The 9,173-nt window shown below is 37.1% G+C and overlaps 1 long non-coding RNA gene across 2 annotated transcripts; it reads right to left on the bottom strand.

The window, feature by feature from the left end:
- LOC113599919 (uncharacterized) lies at positions 1-8,027 on the bottom strand. Of its 2 annotated transcripts, none has more exons than XR_008297921.1 (4): positions 7,544-8,027; positions 7,113-7,261; positions 1,264-1,393; positions 1-924 (listed from the first exon to the last, which is right to left on the bottom strand). It is a non-coding gene; the product is annotated as an uncharacterized LOC113599919 (long non-coding RNA). The 2 variants fall into 2 exon arrangements; XR_008297922.1 differs by having other exon boundaries at positions 1,268-1,393.
- Positions 8,028-9,173: the final 1,146 nt, after the last annotated feature.

Below are 9,173 nucleotides of genomic sequence, written 5' to 3'. Positions count from 1 at the left end.
TTTTTGTATAAACCAGCACTTATTTTATTATTGAGGAAGCATAAATAGTGGGAAGGGTGATAAAATATTTTCCTCAGTCATTTTGGTAGCCTTCAGCAAGTGGTTTGGTACCCTTGACGTTAAGGCAGGAGAGTGTGATGGAGCTGAGAGGGGAATCAACCGCAGGGCACGCTGATATGGAAGTGTTCCACATCACACCCGCACTCCTGCCTGCCTCCAGTACAGAGCATTTCCTCCTGTTCAAATTTGTGATTCATTGTGACTCAGGATTTACTGAGGCTTAGTTCTGCTACTAGCCAAGGGTGAAGAAGTCTATGGGATGGCGTGGTAATGCTACTGTAATAAATTTGACTCTAACTCAGGGTTTCTCAACCTCAGGACTATTAACGCTTTGGGCTCGATAACTCTTTCTGTGGAGGGCTGCTGTCCTGTGCATGTTAGAATGTTTAGCAGCATCCCGGCCTCTACCCACTAGATGCCAGTATAACCCCCGCAACCCAGCTGTGACAATCAAAAATAATCTGCAAACATCGCCAAATCATTCGTTGGGGCCAGGGGCATAAAAGCCCCTGGTTGAGAACCATTGCTCTGGATTTGTCCACGTAAAAATGGAGGAGGCAGGCATAAATCAGAGGAGAGAAAGGTTGGACCTATAGTAAACTTAGAAGACTTTCCTTACTCCAAGAAACTATTGTGAAATCCAAGATTAAAAAAAAGGCGGGGGGGGGAAATAATCACTTTGATCAGCTCATTAAATCCATATGAAAGAGACAAACACAGTATTCAGGGATTAAGATTTATCGGCGTTTTACTTACCTGGAAGGAAGGTTTGCTCTGGATGGGGTGATAAACTTGGATGGTCAGAGAGCACCTTCAGGGCATGCTGACAACTAAGTAGAGGAACCTGGATGTATAGGAGGAATCCTGAAAGGGAGATCAAGGGCAACAGTGTTTTAGTTTTGTTTGGGGTCCCTTAAACCTCCATCGGGAGACATCTGGGAGGTTTTCAGCCTTACTCAGCTTCCTCCACTTCACCTCACAATCTCTTCCCTGTTTATCCAGGCCCCTATTCAACATCTGGACTCCTCACTTTGGGGGAGAAAGGATGTGTTTTATGCATCCTGTCCCTCTTTATTTTGCCTTACTATTCCTCCCTCCCTCCCTCCCTCCCCCCCTCCCTTTCCTTCCTTCCTTTTTCTTAGCTACCTTCAGAATAAATGACCATGTGTCCAGGGTGGACTCCTGCTGGTTAACTGCACACACCTACTTGTGTCCAAACCCCTTAGCCGGGCTGTCAGGAAGGAGACCGCAAAGGCAGTGGTGATTGCTTTGTAATGAAGTGCCTCTGGAATCTGGAGTCTCAAGCCAGCACATATGCTTTGGCTGCCAAACCCTGAAACACAGCGTTAAGTATCCTGTCAGCAAGTTCATTAATGTGGAATTAACTCAGTGACCACGGATATTTGATTAACTCTGAACCAGACATGGTGGTTTTTGTTCTTAAGTTTTAAGTGAAATAGGTATTTTCAAACCTGTGCAATATACCCCTAAAAACTTTAAGCAGCCAGCCAATTAGACACCCTACCTGGTGGGACAACTGTGATTCTCCATTTCATAGCAGGCACACTTGGAAACCTAACATTCCTAGTAAGTAGGAGACATAACAGTTTTGTCACTGAGCGAGAACAATCTCCAAGCCCATCAAAAGGCTCCAAGCAGCCAGAAGGGGCTCTGTAAGAAAGGTAGGCAGTAAATGAAATAATTCTGAACAATAAAGTACTGTTTGGTGAGAGTGGATGAGTGATTTGGATGCTTTACAAACTTGCTTCCCAAATTTAGGAATAATCTTGTATTAGAACGAATGGTGTTAACAGAAATCCTTCATTCTCTGTAGTATCTTTGTATTCAGTCGAAAACGGAAACATCAGATTTAATTGGCAATGTGATCACAATTTAGATAGAGAGAACAGATTTGGTTTATCTAAATTTCCTGTTTTTCTTATACTTGGTTTTCCTCTTTTATAATCATCTGTGCTGTTCTGCAACATTTTTTTTTTCTTATCTCCAGCTTTTATTGGCTTTGCGGAGTGTTATGTTTTCTGTCTAATTAAAAAGTTTATAATGATAGAAATATTCAGTTATGAATCATTATAGCCAGTAGCCAAGAAAATATATGTGTTCATAAATTTAAACACATAAATTAATTGTATAGGATCTTTTTGCAATGTCATTATTTGTGTTTACCTTTTATAGCTTAGAATGATTTTCCAATGCGATGCTTTCCGTGGAAAGGAAATTCTCCCTTTTCTTTGATTAATTACCATTTGACTACTATTTGAAAAAAAAAGTAGTAATTATTAAAGTACTATCATGAAGGCTCTCTAGTTTACATTTTGTAGCAAATTACTAACAACTTTTCTTTTTAACCTTTTCCTCAAAGAAGTATCATTTATGAATGGGAAAAAAAGCATGAATGGAATTACCCAAAAGTCATACAGTAGTTGTTTGGATTTATCATGGCGGTGGTGATTTTGGCAAAATATTTGCCCTCTTAATTACAAGTAACATAATTGATTTGTACTAGCCTATAGGGAAGCATCAAAAATGCATGCACAGTGGGACTATAGTGCCATTTTGCTGTTAACAATTTTGGATGCTGTATAGAGTAATAGCACACTAGAAATAAATAAACAAAATGTTGGCTTCCTAGAAAGTATTTCTGTTTAGTCATTTTAAAATGCAATTTAAAAACTCTATGATGAAAATTTTTCAGCATGATATCATAGTGCCAAACAGTGAGAATTGCCAGTTTTTACATTACAAAAATTTTCCGACCATCCAAATTCTTTTTTTCCCCTTACTTCCCAAGTGTGGCTCATTTTGACTATTAAACACACAGTCTTTCATTTGCCAGAGAATCTGAACAGATTTTGTTGTCTGCAATTAATTCCAAATGTCGTTTAAAGTATTACATACCCGGAACCTGATTTTTTACATTTCTACTATCAGCATACAAACTTTGTATAGAGTCTGGCTTCACTAAGCAGTAGGATATTCTATCAAAATAATCAAATAAGGAATATAGTAGAGAAAGTGAGCGAATTTTATGATTATTGTCCATACCAGTGCCACTGAAATTTCATTTCCTTATTCAATTTGTGAAACAGGTATTTTCTTGGCTATTCTTTATATGCATTTTAGAACAAAAATAAACTATCTGTAAGCTTGCTATTTTAAAAATTGATCTTTCAGAGTATTTTTCTCTTGGTATTATTCTTTAAAATATAGTTGACCTGATTAGAGCTAAAGCTTTTGCCCAAAATACTAAATCATAGTTCCTATAGCAACCATAATTTACTCTCTTATATAACTCCCTGATTCATGCCATGGTTAATATATGCAATATAACTCTAATTAACTTTCATCTTTCTTTAGATTAAGTGTGTGGTTTCCAGAAATAGAAGGTGGAGGAAGGTGGAGATTGATGCTGTGTTTGTAGAATCTGCAGATTGAGAACAGGAAGATTGCTAAGTAATAGAAGGAGGATTTACTTAGGATTTCAACCATAATATTTTACATTTTGAATCATGAAAAGAAATTATATTAAAATGCACATTTAAATTCATGATGTGTAGTGCGCATGAAGTTTTTTAACTGATATTATAGATCTTGAATGTAGAGTCTCAAAAAATAATTATCAGAAAACATAGTTAGAATACTGTATTATATAAGATAATGAAGTGAAATATATATTTAAGTAGTTATTTTATTTTCGCTACCTGTAAACCATGAAGAATGCATTCATGTAGTCAATTACATATGGAGCACCAAATAAGCACTGTTCCAAGAATAAGATTCTATCTATGCCTTTAATACATGTAATATGTTTATATACTAAATTTCATTGATTTCCTTCACTAGAAGTTAAGTCTATAAAGGCAAAGACTCATTCTTTTATCGCCACTGCCTAGAAGAGATGCTGGCTTTCAACACTCAGTATTAGTGGAAGGAAGGAAGGAAGGAAGGAAGGGAGGGAGGGAGGGAGGGAGGGAGGAAGGGAGGAAGGAAGTTAGGAGGAAGGAAGTTAGGAGGAAGGAAGGAAGAAAGGAAGAATTAGTCACAAGGGGAAAGGAAGTAAGTTTGACTAGAACGCTAAAAATAGGTTACAATTACCAGAAAAGGTAGAATACTTAAAAATTCTGCATCAACTGTGGACATATATTATAGAACGAAAACGTGTGGCCTGTTCTTTTATTCATTAACCCTGAAAACTTATAGCTTGGAATAAGAATGCTATTATAGTGTTAATGGGACTCAAATTGTCTGTAAAGCTGTCAGGAGCAAAGTCAAAAGAGTTCCAGACAGAACTTTTGGGAAATTAGTATATTTTGTTATAAACCTGTGCCCTGCTTTGCATTCGTTTCCAAACACAGGTATGCCTTGGTTTATGCAGTGGATATGGTTATCAACGAACTATATATAAATTTAATCATATTTAAGGTAAAATTAAGAAACTTACTTGTTAGTGGACCCACCTCTGAATCATTTGAAAACAGATAAATTATTCTAGAATACAGATAACCACTAGCTAAAAATTTGAATTTTTTTTTTCAACGTTTATTTATTTTTGGGACAGAGAGAGACAGAGCATGAACGGGGGAGTGGCAGAGAGAGAGGGAGACACAGAATCGGAAACAGGCTCCAGGCTCTGAGCCATCAGCCCAGAGCCTGACGCGGGGCTCAAACTCACGGACCGCGAGATCGTGACCTGGCTGAAGTCGGACTCTTAACCGACTGCGCCACCCAGGCGCCCTAAAAATTTGAATTTCTGTTATCACATACTGGATTTTTCTTATGTTAGACATTTGTTTCTTAAATTACTTTATCTTTTTATTTGAATACCTGGAATTTTATTTTTCAGAATGGCAGACTCTTATTATTAAACTTAGTAGAGTTCACCCCAGTCATGTTTGCCTGGATTTTCTCTAATCATCTCTGTGTCTTCCTAAGGCTAAGAAGTTTGCTGAAACTCAGATCTATTTGGACTTATTTTTGAATAACCGATACTGAATGGAATTGCTTTCTAAGCAATAGTTTCAAAACTTTTCAAGAGTAATTCATTTGAGAGAGACTCTAGAAATATGCAAACTAATAGAAGCAAATTGAATTTTCATACTATAACATGCTAAAAATAATTTTATTTATTACCCTTTAAGATTTTTAAGATGTTTCTTTGTTTCTTTGTGTGTGTCTGTGAAGCTGGGGAGATCCGAGCCAGGTTGAGGACTTCAAATCTCATTGTTCTACCAGCCATTTGCCCCCCACTGAAGCCCCTCAGTAAAATGGTTTGATTCCCCTCCCACCCAAAAATATTTCTCTGTGGGAAAAATATGCCATTTAGAAAAAGAGTAATAAGAAGGATATGCTATGTTGTGTCTACCAAAGACTGTTAGTAGTAAGTGTTCTCATTTAGGAAAATAGGTTACATCTAAATATTGTAAATATTGTAAACATACAGGTATATCTACTTTATACTTGTTTTAGGCTTCTTGTTAAATTTTAAAAATACCGTATAACTTAACTGATTTAATTCCTTACTCCCAGCAAATACTATCAGCTTTCTGTTAGCTCCACAAGAGGTCATCCATGTGCCCGGTAGGCTTTGCTCTGTGCCAATGATTCTCAAAGTGAGATCCCCAGACCAGCAGCTTCAGCATTCCCTTCCTAAAAATGCAGGTCCGACCTCAGGCCTACTCCATCACAAACTCTAAGGTTGGGACTCAACAATCTGTGTTTTAGTGCACCCCCCATATGTTTTTATTCCTGGTGAAATTCCAGAACCACTGCTCTATGGGAAGGAAAATCTGCTATGAATGGTGCCTGCTTTATAGGAAAGATAAGACATTAGCATGCATGGGTGGCTCAGTCAGTTAGGTGTTCGATTTCAGTTCAGATCATGATCTCGCAGTTCATGGGTTCAAGCTCCACGTTGGGCTTGGTGCTGACGCTCAGAGCCTGGAGCCTGCTTCAGATTCTGTGTCTCCTTCTCTCTCTGCCCCTCCCCTGCTAGTGCTCTGTCTCTCTCTCTCTCTCTCAAAAATAAATAAACATTAAAAATTTTTTTTAGAAAAGACATATACACAAGTGAAAGTAATAACAAGGCAGCAATAATAAAAGGATGACTTTTGCCATAAAATAGTCATAGGTGTAATTGGGATTTCCGGGGAAAACAGATTACTTTATTATGGAGAGGATATCCCCAATCATTCATCCACTCATTGAAGCATTCTAGATTCTGGGGCTAAGAAAGACCAAGTCTTCGACCTAACTCATTAAGTCTTTGACTTAATAGGTTATTCTACTTACTAATTCACAGCTAGAAAAACTTTTGAAATCACAGAATCCAACACTCTCCAATTTGAGTACATCAGAATCATTTGGCTGGCATATTGCTAAAGCCCACATCCAGACTTTCTAATATAGACAGGATAGAAGGCCTTGGAAATAGCATTTCTAACAAATTCCCAAGACATTCTGTTGCTGTTTGTCCAGGTTCTCAACTTGCAAATAACTGATGGAATCGATCCCTTCAAGTTAAAGATGGTAATACTAATGCCCTGAAGTATCATTTGACCAGCAAAGTTAGCCAATGGCTAAAACGGAAATAAAACCAGGTTATTAAGTCTCAATTCATCATAACCTCCAATGCAGACTGTCTCTACCGACGCCCTGAAAGAGGATGCCTGCATGACCTTGCAGTGATTCTAAGAAAAACTACAGGAGTAGAGAACTGATAATTTGGTGATATTTCATCCAGCTCTTGTTTATACTGTATTTTGACTCCTTATCCAAAATCAGCCATGTTATTTACACCTACAATCCCAATTTTGAACCACCAAGCATTCTATTTTGTGTATAAAGATCTGATGTGTATATAAAATCAACATTTCAGACACAGTATCATTTTTAAAAGGCAATTCTAAAACTTACTAATATTATCTTCCTGATAATAGGAGGTTCCCCAGAACAAAGGTCTTCTATTACAAAAGCACTTTACTCTGTAAGTAGTACCTCTTTAATAGATGACCAGTTATGGAGCTAACAAAACTTACCATGTTGGCTAAGAGTAAAGGATTAAAATATGTACTGGGAGACAATTAATGGAGATCACCGGCTGTGAGTTCTTGGACTGCCGATAATTCACTTCTATTTCAGAAGCATGAGTGCTTTATCCATAAATCCACGATTAAGTTCTCTAATTCTGTAAATTAGAGAAAATATATTAATCTCCTTTTGAGTGGTGATAAGGATAGGTCTCCCCCAAATTTAATTAATCTACTGTGCATTCTTGAATGATTACAAGAAAAACTCAGACCCCTCAGCACAAATCATGTAATTGCATTTTAAGTGATAATGTGGAAAAATTGAGCATGGATGAAGATAATCTATTTTGAATTGTAATACGGCTTCCTCTGAAAACTTCAAAATCTATTTTTAATTGTATTCACTTTAAATGAAGTCTTGTAGGAAAACTTTTGATTACCTGAAGGTTAGCACTGAGGAAGGACTAGAAATGAGGAAGAGGAAGGGCAGCCAGATGGTAGGGCAGCCTCAGTGGATGAATCCTTGTGGATATTAGAGGGATGATTTGCTTAATCCCATTGTGATTAATGGCCTATCAACAGATGAGAGCATGTTTTAGACACTTGTTTCACATATACATACACACACACACTAATTTCCTACTAATGAATCAATGTTACACACAAAGGACAGAGGAAATATCTCTCTCTCCAAGTCTCTTCTTCCCTGTAGTTAATATCTCCCTTCTCCCATTTTGTCAAGTCGGGTATAGAAAATATTCAGACTCCAATGCAGTTAAATCTTAGGCACTTTCACTTGTCACAGTCATCATCCAGTCTCCCAAATTAAAGAACAGCTGTTCTGACTCTCATGGGTAGGACATGATGAGCCTTATTTCCTACTTCCTGTGGAGCTCCGTTTGAACTATTTCTGATTCTCCAGAACTTCGAGTAATCATCCACTCTTTAAAAGAAGACAAAAACTCAGTATTACTTTCTTGAGTAATTTGGATGACCATTTACTGCTTTCATGCTGAGGAGAACAACTGGTTTCTTTTGTCCCTAAATACTGCATTCTTAGATTTACCTGGAAAAGTTGGTTCAGTGTAGATACCATGTGCTCAGAAATAGCACAAAGTTGTTCTCTCTCTGTGGAATAAAGCTAAATAATTGTGGGATCTCTTTCTTGAAATAAAGTGTTAATGCCTTCAATAAGCCTACTCGGTAGAAAGCTAGCTGTTTTCTAGTGCAGTTGACTCAGTTTCCTGAAATTGGTTTCTTGGGCTCCAAAACAAAACAAAACAAAGCAGAAAAAGAAAAAAAGAAAAGAAGAGAAAAGAGAAGGTAGAGTGGAGAGAAGAGGTAGTTTAAACTAAAGCTGTAACAGGTCTCTAATAGGATTTATTTTCTTCTTCCTATTTCTTCTAAGGGTGGAGGTTTAGGGGAAATTACAGTTTTAAAGTGCCTTTCAAGCTCGATTTCCTAGCATTTAAGTAGATAGAGTAACTTCATCACTGGACAAACTTAATTTCATTACTGATAATCCTAAGAATCAGATGTTTCTAATATCAGTGTACCAAGTTGTTTTACTGTCGTGGCTCAATCTTTACTATGCACATAAATCACTCTTACCACCCTCGGATCTTACAAACAAGCAGGTTCAGAGTGAGTAGGTCTGAGATTCTGTGATTCGGACAAGTTCTATGATGATGCTAATGCTCTGGCCATGGATCCCACTGAGCATCTCAGAGTATGTACAGAGCAACACACAAGTGACTTTTATAACTAGGCATCTTGTTCTGTTTCCTATCTGTTTTGATTTACATGCACACAATTTCTCAAGATAAAATAATGTCTCTGGAGTTCACAGGTTGCATTGTAGTAAAAAGGATTATGAGAAAAAGCTTGAAAGAGAATTGTTTTTCCCAGTAAAAAATTTGGACTTAGGTGATACAATTCTTTTCAATAATGCGAGCAAGATACTAAAAGCCTGGCATCTCTTAAATTAAGAAGTTTGAAAACGTGTCTAATTCCTAATGATTCATTTTGACTATCCTGAATTTTTCAGTTCTCATTGAGAAATAAATGTCA

Source organism: Acinonyx jubatus, chromosome C2, assembly GCF_027475565.1.
Source record: "Acinonyx jubatus isolate Ajub_Pintada_27869175 chromosome C2, VMU_Ajub_asm_v1.0, whole genome shotgun sequence".
Classification (NCBI taxonomy): Eukaryota; Metazoa; Chordata; class Mammalia; order Carnivora; family Felidae; genus Acinonyx; species Acinonyx jubatus.
The sequence above is the reverse complement of the archived record's forward strand: the minus strand, read 5'-3'. Positions and strand labels throughout refer to the sequence as shown.